Source organism: Dasypus novemcinctus, chromosome 3 (genome assembly GCF_030445035.2).
Source record: "Dasypus novemcinctus isolate mDasNov1 chromosome 3, mDasNov1.1.hap2, whole genome shotgun sequence".
Lineage (NCBI taxonomy): Eukaryota > Metazoa > Chordata > Mammalia > Cingulata > Dasypodidae > Dasypus > Dasypus novemcinctus.
Genome location: NC_080675.1, coordinates 91,134,656 through 91,147,943, shown reverse-complemented (window position 1 = coordinate 91,147,943; position 13,288 = coordinate 91,134,656). Strand labels below are relative to the sequence as shown.

At 41.2% G+C, this 13,288-nt stretch overlaps 1 pseudogene; it reads right to left on the bottom strand.

Annotated features, from left to right (window-relative positions):
- Nucleotides 1-11,012: 11,012 nt before the first annotated feature.
- On the bottom strand, nt 11,013-12,881 carry LOC101418758 (dnaJ homolog subfamily C member 2 pseudogene; annotated as a pseudogene).
- Nucleotides 12,882-13,288: the final 407 nt, after the last annotated feature.

Sequence of the window (13,288 nt, the reverse complement as noted above, 5' to 3'; positions counted from 1 at the left end):
CCACGTTTGCTCAGGAGGCTCTAGGGGAGAATCCATTTCTGGCCTCTTCTTGCTTCTGGAATTACATTCCTTGGCTCGCGGTCTGTTCCCCTCTCCAAAGCCAGCAGCATAGCATCTTCATTCTCTCTCTCTTTCTCTCTCTCTCTGCTTCATCTTTGCATTACTTTCTCTGTGTATGTGTCTACTTTCCCTCTACATCTCTTATAAGATCACTACCTGAACAATTGAGGACAATCTCTTCATCTCAAAATGCTTAACTTAATCACATCAGCAAATGCTTTACCATATAAGGCAACATTCGCGGCTTCCAGGGATTAGTATCTGAAATCTTTGCAGATGCCATTCACTCAATACAGGAGTCTTTTTTGAATTGTACTAAGGCGGTTGGAGGTTAGCAGAGAACCTGGTTGCTCCCGGGGTTGGTTGCTCAGCGTGCAGGTGACTGGATATTCAGCCAACCGCTCTTTCCCTGGAGTCAGGTGAGGCTGCAGCTGGCGCCCTCCCCTGAAAGGAAGCCCTCCTTGCCTTTGGGTCCTCCCCATACACCTGTGACCTATTTGGAATATCTGCGGAAAGGCAGACACAGTCCAGACCATGCCACACACATTTGTGTGTGTGTCCATTGGGGAGACCTGCCCCCAGCTGGCCACACAGCACACCCGCCCTGGCCTCAGCCGGGCCTTGCTCCTGGGCAGCCTGGGCGCACAGAGGCAGTCCACTCGGCCTTTCTCTCTGGCTATAGGAGAGAGGCAAGAAGGTACAGGACAGTTAGTAGTGTTCTGGCCTGCAAACCCCAGAGAGGCTGCACTGCCTTCCCTCTGAGACTCTGAGGCACTGGAACTGGTCAGGTAGCCACGATGGAAAAGAGGGAGGGGACAGGGGTCCCAGTGGGTGGAGAAATTCTTGGGACCGAGGACAGCAAGAGCCAGCAGCCAGGTGTGCCTTACCTGCAGCAACATGCCGTTCCTATCATAGGCTGGGTGGGGGGAGGCTCTTCTCATAGGGATGCGCTGCTGGGTCTTTCCTGCACTTTCATGTTGTGGGCCCCCAGAGCAACCAACATTTATTGAGCTGCAGAGAGAACAGAGGGTGCGAGTGACGGGAGGTACAGCCCAGGAGCCCCGAAGGACGCAGGGAAGGACGCGGGGCAGCTGGGGGCAGGGTGGGGCTGCAGCTGAGGGGCTGGGCTCTCTGTGCCCTCTGCTTCTCGGCAGCCCGGTAGGATTCTGGATCAACTCGTGGGCCAGTGGCCCTCAACTATCAGCTTTGCTTAGGATAAATCTAAAATTCCTAGAGTTTGCTCTCCTACTCCCAAATGTCTGCCCTCTACCTTCAGTGCTTATTGTGTTTCATTTGCGTGGCGTTTCTCTCCTCAGCAGTGCCATTTTGGTGACCTGCCTCTACCCCACCTAAGCATCAAAACTTGCCTGTCCTCTTTTCTACTCTCTTCTAGGGACACAATCCTCTCTGTCCCTGTGTTACTAAGAGCTGAAGTAGCTACCCACCCCCCAGCTGCAGCCCCTGGGGAGAGGGCAGGGGTCCCTGTGGGGCATCACCAGGAGGATGTGGCCTGTTGTCTGCTCCTCACCTCCCCAGCCAGTGAGCAGCCGCCAGCACTAGGTTCTCTTGTAGCAGGAAACCACTACTCCTTTCTCATCCCAGAACTGAAGAAATGCCATGTATGGGTGAAAGTGGGGCTGGCCTCATGTCCCGCCATGATCTTCCCTGAAGGAAAAGTCTGTTCTGCTTGTGGGCACCCACTGATTCCCCCAGGCAGGCATCTGCTCAATGGCTCCAGAAGGGCTGGAGAAAGGGAGGCTGGTATAGCCCGGGGTGGGGTAGAGGTAGGTTTGGAAAGACATGGGCGAGGCATAGTGTCTATTGTGTACACAGATATTAGGGGAGGGAGTTCTGGATTCTTTGGGCAGCACTGTTGGTTGAAGTGGGATTTCCCTCCTCTGCGGGTTGGGGAGAACAGCCCCTGGTCTGTATACCTTTCTTAAGCACAGAGGTTTGGAAGAGTTCTGTGTTAGGGATATTAAAGCCCCAGAAGACCCTGAAAATTTCTGTCCTCTAGCTTTCCTTGTATTTAGTAAATTTCTCACACTCATTTGAAGCCTTCTGGTGCCTAGAATGACTAGGAAATATGCTTTGGGACCTGCCAAATCCATGTTTCCCAGACCTGGCACAACATAGGTACTCAGTATATGTTTGTTGGCTGCATGAGGAATTATATCCAAGTAGCCTCTGGATGAGGGTTGATTGCCATATGGCTAGCTGATGGGACTTAGGGTAGCTGGGAAGATTGGCTTGCCAAAATCCTTTGGCCAAACTGTGAAAAGAGTGGAGTTTCCAAGGTTCTGGGAATGAACCGGAGGGGACTTGAGACTGAGCAAAGGCACAGCTACAGGGAAAATGATTCCTCTTGCTCTGGGGTCAACTGGGCCTACGGCTCCTTTCTAGTAGCACCATGTAGGAGGAGAGTGACAGCAGTGTTGGAGGAAGTAGGATAAAAGTGACTTGAACTTATCCTGGGTCCAGGTGATAGGTCCCATTCTCCAAAGCCTTTATCTCTGAGCTGCCCTTTTTTTGGGGAACTCAATTGCTTTTATTTCCAGTTCCTATCCATTTCCTCCTAGGAAAACTCATTTTCCAGATAGCAAGAATAAGACCGGGGTAGTGAATGGAAGAAACTGGGCCTTTGGGGATACAAATGGCTTCCCTATAAAAGCTGCTGTTTTTTTACCCAACGTTGACTTGGTGGCCTGAGATGGGGTTGTAGCTGGGCTTCAGCACATGCCTGGTGATGAACAAAGGGCAAGGCCAACATGTGACAGAGTAAAATGCATGATGAAGGCTGTGCAGAATGGAAAATGCTTTGTGTCCATGGTGGTATGGCTTCTGAGGGTAGGGATGTGCCACAGGCCTAGCAGGGGGACTAAGTGGGCAGCAGAAAGATCAATCACAGAACCAGCTGCATCTCCCTGGGAGGCTGCCTGGGTCAGAGCTGCTGGTGCTTCCTCCTTCCAAACTTTTAGCCCCTGAGAGGAAGGAAGGAAGGAAGGATGGCTCCAGTGACCTCATTCCTGTTCTCCTTGGTTGAATTGGTGTTATCATACTGGGTGGCCTGTGACTGTTCCCTTACCCTGCCTGTTGGCTTCTTGACATGGGCTAAGTAGAACAAAGCACTGTTGATGACAGTATGACACAGCAGGAGAATTTATTTTGGGAACACTTTTTTGAGGGCCTGCTCTGGGAGAGACTCAGGGATATTCTTAGAGAGCTGACAGTCTGGCCAAAGCCTATCAATGATTAGAGGATAGAGTACAGCAGGATAAGGACTATGGTAGAAGATGCAAAGGGTATGTGTTGAACTGGCAACTACTTGCTGTCCCTGATGCAAACTCCATTGCCTATCTTCCCACCATCAAAGAGTCATTCCTTTGATATTTTTAGAGACTTATTTAGATGTAAATACACAGTGGGAAAGGGAACTTTCCTATTCCTATCATTTTGAGCAACATCCTAGACCTGAGTTTTATGGGGCCAAAGAATGCCATGTACAGTGCTGAAGGATTCTATGCCCCCTAGAGCACATAGCACTTGTGGAGTAATGTGGGTCACCCCAGCAGAACCAGCTAGCCTGAGCATGGGAGGCTTTCCTCAAGAAAGTTCTCATGTATGATGCCAAATGAAGGAGGAATAAAAGCTGGGCACTAAACAATAACACCTGGTCCATAAAGATTCTCTGTCCTCTCTCCAGAGAATCAAATCACTGATGTCTGTGAGTCGCAATAAACATTCGCTCAATCGATGACCCTCACGTTGGAGCAAATATGACACAAGAGAGGAGAGTCTTGGAGATGGAAGCAACCTAATCCCAATTCTGTTTAAAACAAAAACAAAAACAAAATATAGAAAGAAAATACTAAAATTTTAATGGTAAGTACCTCTGTATTGCAAAGATTCTTGATGATTTTAATTTTTCGCTTTTATGTATTCTGAATTTAATAATTTTTCTGTCATGAATATATATGCATTTCTTTTGTAATCAGAACACACTTTTTTTCCTACTGTAAATACACTGCTCTTTAATCGCAAACTTTTGTCAAAGCCCCTGTGTCAAAGCTTCAGTTAGGTAGTAAATAAATGGACTTTTCTAGAAATAGAAGTAATATATGCTCATTATGCAAAATTTGGAAAATGTAAAAATGTGGATAAAGGGAAGAATCCACTTAAATCTACCTTCCAAAGACAAGCACTGTTACCATGATGGGCTTCTTTCTGATGTAGTTTTCTACATATATTTTTTAAAGTTGTGAGCTTACTGTTTATACTTTTACTTTCTTTTTTCATGTAATACTACAGCATAAACATTTCTCCATGCTATTAAAAATCTAATGGAAATTGTCTTTGAACTTATTCCCCATAAAATATTTAATGTATTAGTATTTTATAAAAATGTTATTAAAGTAACTACAGACAACCCCCAGGGCCCTCTGGATTGTGGGGGACACTGCTCAGCACCAATTAACCTGTCCAAGTGAAAAATAAATAAATAAAGTAGCTACAAATAAACTATGATAACAGGAAAAAGTTAATATAACTGGATCTTTTGCCATCTAGTTACAACACTAAAGATTTGGTGTACATTTCAACAGATTTTTCCCATACAAATATGTACATTTTAAAAGATAAAAATAAGATTATGCCACACATAAGATTTTGTAACCTACTTTTAAAAAAACTTAATCATAGATGAATATCAGAAAATTTTACTATATATCATTATTTTAAATGGCTGCTTCTATTTTGTCATTTGCACATGGCATGTAAACTTAACAAAATTTACTTAATGAGTCCCCTTTTGCTTTATGTTGAAATTGCTCCCATTGTTTATTTCTAGTATATGCAACACTGCAATGAACAACCTTTATACACTTGTCCCATTTTCTGAGGATAACTATGTAATGTGAGTTTACTAGTTCAAACCGTAAGTGCTTTTGTAGCATTGTACATATTAGCAATTGCTTTCTGAAAAGATTTATCAATTCATGTAATAGATATCAGGAAATCTGTATGGCAATTTCTACATATATAGCCTGTGGTGAATATTGCCATTTTTTTTAGTCTTTGTAAGTCTGTTAAGCTTAAGTGATAAGTTTATGTATTAATAATTTTTCCTTTTTGTGAGTGAGGGGGAGTGAATAGCTAATTAATGTTTTAGGCTGGTTTTCTATAGGGTTCCTGAAGATCATATTTTATGTGTTTTAATACTCCATTGTGTGACTATACCATAGTTAACTCTTCCCACTTTGTTAGTTAGGCTGTTTCTAATTGTTGGCAATTTTAAATAACATTGAGATGAGCATCTTTATGCCAAAAATGTATTGCATGTGTGAGTGTGTTTCAAGTTCTGTTTTTGGAACTTGAAGTAGAATTATTGTGTCATAGAAGGTAAACATTGAAATATATTGATATTGAATTATTTAACTGTCTCTTCCTGTTCCTATGAAACTTAATGGGGAAAAAAGATATTAGGAGTCCAAGACCATCAAGCTTTTTTGGTTTTTATCCTGTTCCCATCGTTATCACAGTGCAAAACTGCCATCATTGTGGCTTTCAACTTTGGGATCTTAATTTTATTCTAGAAGCATAGCGATAAATGTTTCCCAGTTTATGCTAGCAATTTATGTGAATATCAAGTGCCTAAATTTTCCTACTCATGAGGATATAGGTGCTCTCTCTTTTGTGCCAACCTGGGTTCCACTTCCTCTGGGTCAGAACAATTCCCTTTGGCAACTTTCTCAAGCCTTTCTCTCTCCTTTTCCCATTGCTTGTTGGCCTTACCATCAAATGTTGGTGAATTGAAGTGGCCCTTTACTACTCACATATTTTTCTAGATGGTATACGTGGTCCCCCAAATCTAGAAAAGAGAATCTTTAAAATTCAGGAACAGGATAGGATCCTGAGTCTGGAAAGAGTTTATACACCAGAGTTTTTAGTTTTTAATAGGAACTCTCCTCTGTAGTAAACCAACGTGTGATAAGATTTGGAGATTGCTCACTTGAATAAATTTAACCATCTTCTTACATGTGGCCAGGATAGAAGCCACAAAAAAAAAAAAATGTCGTCACTGAAATATTTTCCTTGATGTTGTGAGGCAAAGAATAAAACTGCCAAAATGATAAGGCAGTGATGTGGCAAATAATTATAATAATGCTCTTGACAATAGAAATTTAATCAAGACAAAAAGAGAATAAATACAAAGGTAATACCTTGACTTCTATCACCAATTACAGCAAACTAGGTTATTTAGACCAAACCTTTGAATGTAAACAATTTAAAATACTCAAGAAAAACCCACTTTTAAACACTGATGATCAGATAAGATAGTGATGATGAACTGTCAGGTCAAATTTTGGATTTAATTCTGAAACCCAGAAAGGTAAGCAGAAGTTAAGAAAACCCAAGTTGTTTTGGGTTTGTTTTTTTTTTTTTGCCCGGAGGGTACTTGCAGATCTAGATTATGTTGCCCTGTGGTTTTGGTGATTTCTGAGGGTAAGAGGGACAAAAGTCAAGGCCACAGGCACAATCAATATGGGAAGTCTAATAAGAAACCTTTGCCATATTAATCTGGGGTCCCATGGACTACTTTTAGGATAAAGTGAAGCACAACTAAATTCCACCCCCAGCACTGAAGACAGCTTTGGCACTGAAGAAAGCAGGAAAAAACAGAGAACAGGGAAAAACAACCCTTTTTCTGAGAAGCTGTGGCCAAAAGTCAACCTTAATCAAGTTCCACAGCTTGGGTCTCATTGCCTGGATGGTTCAGGAAAACAAGCATGGTCTTGGATTTTAGGTGGTTTAGAAGGGAAATGTCTCCAGGTGCCAGGCAGCAGCAATTGCAAATTCTCTTTCGAAGAAGGTTACTTTCTTCTTGACCTTGGGAATCCTTCCACCTGCCCCTTCTCCCTACACATGAAATCTTTTCAACAGCAACAAGCTGCATATAATCAAAATATCCAAGAACACAAGAAAATAAGACACTATGAATGAGAGCCAGCAGAAATAACTAACAGGCACAGATCAGCCAGTATTTGAGGTTTTTAAAATTATCTGGCAAATTTTATATAATATGAACTTAAAAATAACTGTAGGGAATGGGGAAATATGAAGACTATTGTAACAGACTGTGCCTTCGCGGCTAGCTCACCACGTGTCTGGGTGACAGAGAACTTTAAGTTCTTATTAGTTGTCTTCTTGTGGTTTTTGAAAAGTGATTTATTCTATGTGATTCTTCGAAGTACCTCAAGTAGTGGGAGTTTTGAGACACCCAGCAGAGCAGAGTCACAGAGGAAGGAATCTGGGGTTTGGCAGAACTTCTCAGAATAAGGTTTCTGAGTTGAGAGGCAGAGTCATGTAACTGGCATATTAAGGATTTCAAATTTTAATATACCTAATTTCAAGGCCAGGATATATATATGTATATATATATGTAACAAAAATCGAAAGAACTCCAAAGAGAGAGATATATCCACCATCATCTCAGGAATTGGTAAAATAAGCTGACAAAAAAAATCAGTAAGGACACAAATTATCAAAATACAACAGTATTTATTAAAAACTAGGATGCCCTAGAACAGAGAAAAATTTAGTCTAAAATTGACATATCACAAAAAACTGAAATTAATTAGCTGATCATAAATCTCAAAAAGTAGATATTAAAAGTGAATAAACTCAATGAAGTAGAAGGAAGAAATAAGAAAATATAGAAATTCATGAATAACAGCCAAATATGCAATCAAGAGGCTTAATAGAGCAAAGACTAATTCTTTGAAAACACTAATAAAATCAATAAACATCTGGAAAAATGAATCAAGAAAAAAGAGAAGGCACAAATATTTAATACCAAGAACTAAGAAAGGAATATTTTCATAAATATTGCAGACCATGAAAAGATAAGCCAAGGATATTATAAGCAAATTCATGCTAAAAAATTTGAAAATTTAGACAAAATGGACATACCACTTTCTAACACTGACTTGGGAAGAAACTGCATATTTGAGTAAAATGAACACTATCGAAGAAATTATATCAGTAGTCAGAATTTTTTCCAAATACAGAACTGATTTACATGGTTTTACTACTAATTTCTACTAAAATTCAAGGAAAGAAGATTAATTTTCTACAAACTGTTTCAGCTAAGAGAGAAAAGAGGAATATTATCCACTTCTTTTTTTTTCCCCCAGGGGAGAGCACAAATGCAGTACCCCATTAACACAACTTATGGAGTCCAGTTTCTCATATTTGAGGAAATCCCAGTGGTCAGCACATCTGGCATGCAATGGGTAAGACTTGCCCTGAGAAAACCACCTTCAAGATCAATTAAGTAATCTTTTAGCAAACCAAAATGGAAACATTTTTCTTTAACCTAATAAAGAGTATCTGTAAAACCTACCTGAACCATTTAATCATCTCCTCATCTAGTGGGAAATCCAAGTCCTTCAACTGTCTCAGAAAAATGTCAAAAAGCCCTTCTTTCAGGCTGTATTCCCCAACCAGCTCTCTTCCTTGGGCAGGCTAGAAGGAGAGAGCACCCTTGTTATAATTCCCAGCTTCCATCTGCAGTCCAGCATTGGGTCAAGATCAAGACCCATTTAATTCAGTGCACTGTGGTGATTAATTTGTAGCTGTAGCAGATTGCAAAGTTTGTGTTAATGGGCTGGACAATGTTAGGTCTCTGTATTGACACATCTACTAACCATTGTGCTTTGATTCCTCAGTAATGCCCAAAAGAACAGGCTAAATTTGACTGTTTGGCTGTGGCAAGGGTTTCCAAGCTAGATTGCCTGCTGGGGTCCTGGCTGTCGCCCCTGCTGTGTTCCAACTGCTCCTCGGAGCCCTGCTTTTCGGCTGTCACGTGGACCGGGCAGATGTGATGGATGAGCACCCCCTTTCTTCCTCTTCTGTGGGGCTCTTGTGATAGAGGTCCCCTGTTGCACAGAAATTTAGGAGGAAATAGCTCTTTCAGATTCTATTTGTGCTTTCTCTCTCCATCTAGTGCTCAAGCATGAGTCTGAGGGTTGGAAGGGAGTTTTACTTCAGGAAACTACACGGAGACATTTTAAATGGCTCCTTCTATCCAGTCTTGAGTGATTACTTATAGACTATGCTTGTGTGAGCCTGGATGGAGTCTACAGGCCTTGCTGAGATCTGGATGACCTTAACTCAATGCTCAGTTCCACTGCCAGTGGAAGTTCCAGAGCCTTCCAGGCCTCCTTGAGATGTTCTGGAGCTTGTGTCTCCACAGTCTCTTGCTTCCAAATGTGCAGCCTCTGCTCAGGGCCATGTCAGCTCTGATGTGAGGTACAGCCTTGTCTCAGTTTCCGTCAAGGGTCCCATCCACGTGAATTTGTGAGTACAGAGAATTTATGAAGACAAAGGGTGCAGAGTTAACAATGTAAAAGGTAAACACTTCAAAAGGTAGAATGGGCCCCCTTCTCCTAAGAATGCACACTGGCTGCCCCAGTGCTGGGGAGTTTCACCAGTTTTTCATCGTACCCAGACCCAGTCTCCAATCTGCTGGCCAAAATCTCTCCCACTAATAACCCTTCCTTTTCTTTTTGTGTCTCTTTCATTTCAGGGTAAAAAAATCATGACACAATTTCTTTAAAAGAAACAATTACTCCCCCTTTTCTCATGGAGAGCAGTTTCTTCTTTTTCTCCTAGCCCCTCCATGGCTGCTAATCTCCCTGCCCATTGAGACTCACATGCTCTAAGAAGGATTTTCAAGGTATAATCTCAAAGAGAGTTCCCTCCCCAAGAGAAATTCTGGTGCCAGGCTTTAGGAAAATACTTTTTTTTTTCCTACCACAAAACTCAAGTAGGAACAGCTCTCTTTTCCCTTTGAAGGAGTTATTTTCCTGGAGGCTCCTTGGTTTCCAAAGCACTAAACTCCTGGAGTCCCAACCCCTCAAATCCTCCTTGGCTGCTTGGGCCTGCCTGAATTTGGGGTAGGGGAAACAGAGCATAACACGGGACTTCCTTTCTGTAAGTAAACTTAGAATATAAATTTCACTTGCCCTCATTAAAAGTAATCTCCTAATTTTTGGCCCAGATCAGAATATATTATTCTTGACTTTTTATTGTAAAATAAAAGTGACCATTTTAACCATTTTAAAGCGTATTATTCACTGGCATTGAATATATTCACAATATTGTGCAACCATCACCACTATTCAGTTCCAGAACTTTTTCATCACCCTAAATGGAAACCCCTTACCCATTAAGCAGGCACTCTCTGTTAGGGCTCTCCCCACCCCCACCCAGCCCCTGACAACCACAAATCTACTTTCTGTGTCTGTGGTTTTGCCTGTTCTGGGTATTTTATATAAATGACTCCTTTCATTAGCACAATGTTTTCAAGGTTTACCCATGTTGTAGCACATATCATTACTTAATTCTGTTTTTATGACTGATGGATATTCTATTGCATGGATATACCACATTTTGTTTTTCCATTCATTTGGGTTGCTTCATTTTCTCCCCCCCACCTTTTGGCTATTGTGAATAGTCCTACTATGAATGTTGGTGTACAAGTTTTAGTTTGAACACCTGTTTCCCATTCTTTTGGTGTATGTACTTAGGAGAGGAATTGATGGTCATTCCATATTTAACTTGTCGAGGAACTACTAAACTTTTCCGTAGCAGGTGCACCATTCTCATTTCCACCAGCAATGTATGTACAAGGGTCCTAATTTAGCCACAGCCTTACTGAACTTGTCATTTACCATTTTTTTTAGTAAAACTATTGTAGTGGATGTGAGGCAGTATCCCATTGTGGTTTTGATTTGCATTTCCCTAATGGATAATGATGTTGAGCATCTTTTTATGTGCTTACTGGTCATTTGTATAACTTCTTTGGAGAAACGTCTACTCAAGTTCTTTGCCCATTTTTTTTGTACAATATTTTCATTTTTATTACAAAAATACACACACAACAAAGATTGTCATTTCTTGGCTCTACTTGTATTCAGTGCTTGCTCTTGAGCAGCTTTCTTTGCTTCTACTATTTCAGCAAGTTCCTTATATTGTTTCATACAGTCCTTCTTTGTCCTGCCAGGCACTATTTCTGCTATTTTTTCCCCATCTTTCAGGTGTATTTACTGGGTATGTTTTCAAAGCTTGTTCCGAAAACGTCTGTTCTTCTGTTGTCCAAGGGATAGAATCTGTGCATGGTCCTTCAAATCTTTCTGAAGGTGTGGCATTGTCTGCTTGAGGTACCACTCCATGCTCTTTTTAAAATTTATCAAAAGCCTTTCTGTTTATGTCATCTTTTTGATGAGGTCAAGTTTTTGGAGACTCTTTGCTTTGCCAATAACATCTTTGGCAGTTCTCTTGACTCCAGAAGAAGAATGTATATTCATGTAGTTGGCAATAACTTCCATCTTGAATTTGTTCCAACAGGGAAGAGGTTCACAGCTTTAATTAGTAATTGTAGATCGTCTTCAGACCAGTTTTTACTGACATTTCCCCCTCCACCCATTGATTTTTCTGCATTCCCAGATGCTTGTTGCATATGAAACTCAGCTTCCTCTATCTCTTTTCTAATTTGCTCATTTATTTCTTCTATCTGTTTTTCCAGAGCAGTCTTTCCTACTTCTTTTGTAGATGATGTGAGTGTTTCATTGGGGCACTGTAAGCTTGCTAGTTCAAGCTGATCACAAAGTTTTTCCACTTCTTCATCGGGTTTTTACCTGCTTCACCTCATTGTCAGAAAAGTGATTCCGAGTCTTGCAGGAACTTTGAAGTTTTTGCCTTTCTTTTTTAATGGCTTTTTTTTTCCTTCTAGATATCTTTTTCCTTCTTTGCCAACAAATGCTTGCTGTCTAATTTCCTCTTCTTCTTTCTCCTTAGCTAACCAAGCAGCTTCTAATTCAGCTTGTCTTTGTTTTTCTTTAGCTTCTTGTTCCTTCCGTTTTGCTTCTGCTTTTGCTTTCTTCTCTGCTTCTTTCTTGGCTTTTTCTTCTTCCTTGAATTTTTTTTATCCTTGGATCACAGCTATATGTATTATCAACTAATGTTCTTATTCTGTTCATTTCTTCTTTTTACCTTTGTGCCCTTGTTGCTCTATTTTGCTTTTCAATCCATCTCCTCTCATCACGACATTCTGCTTTTTCTTTTTCTTCTTCATCTAAATAAGATAATTTTCTCCAAGAATCAAAATTATACCAGAAGGAATAAAATGCATCTACATCTTCAAATGATGAATTTATATCACCAAGTTTAGGAACATTTTTTCTTATTTGACCACCTGGAATTTCTTTCAAACACTGGGGAAAACACTTCAAGAAATTGTCCTTTGCCTCTCTTTTGAAGGAACTGAGTTATCAAAAGTAGGGTCTACACTGTTAAATGCTCATCTTTACCCTGGATCAGACAACATTTCATAAGCTTTAGTTATGCAAGTAAAATAGTTATTATCCCCATCTTTCATTGGTTCACCAGCTACTTTCCATTTGTCTGGGTGATGTTTTAAAACCATTGCTTTATGAGCTGCTTTGATCTGTCTCTGTGTAGCTTTGTATCTTACATGGCCAAATCCAAGAACTGCATAATGATCCTGGTTCTTCCAGTCTTTGGGATCAAGTGTTTTCAGCATGGGAAACTCTTCTAACCGCCATTTTTCATCTTCTGATTCCTCTGATAACTCTTATGCTCCAGTTCCTGAAAAGAGGCAGAAGCATTTCTGTTTCTCCTCTTAACAAAAGCTTCAAACCATCTTCCCACAGGTTCATCTTGACAGAGTGTAGAGGCAGAGGTCAGAGGTGGGTGATGGGGGTGCACTGGCCCTCCGCCGCGCTTGGCAGGAGCAGCATGATGGCGCCGGGGCCAACCCCGCAGGCACACCGGTTCACGTCCCAGGCGGAGAGCCTTACCTTTCCCTCCGGCTCTACCTCTGGATCCGAGCCTCGAGCCTAGGTTTTATGACGCCCTGGAACCGGCGCATAGAGACTGCCAATATTCACTTCCGGGATGGAGCTTTCGCGGTGCTGCAGCCAATCCTATCCCACACTCCCACCAGCGTGTGCGGCAGTCTTGTTCCTTCTTTGTTCATTTTTAAATGGGATGCTTGTCTTTTTGTTGTTGCGTTATAAGAATTCTTTATATATTCTGGATAGTAGGTCCTTATCAAATGCATGACTTGCAAATATTTCCCCCCATTCTGTGGGTTGTCTTTTCACTCCCTTGACAATGTTTTTCATGCATAATTTTTAGACGTTTT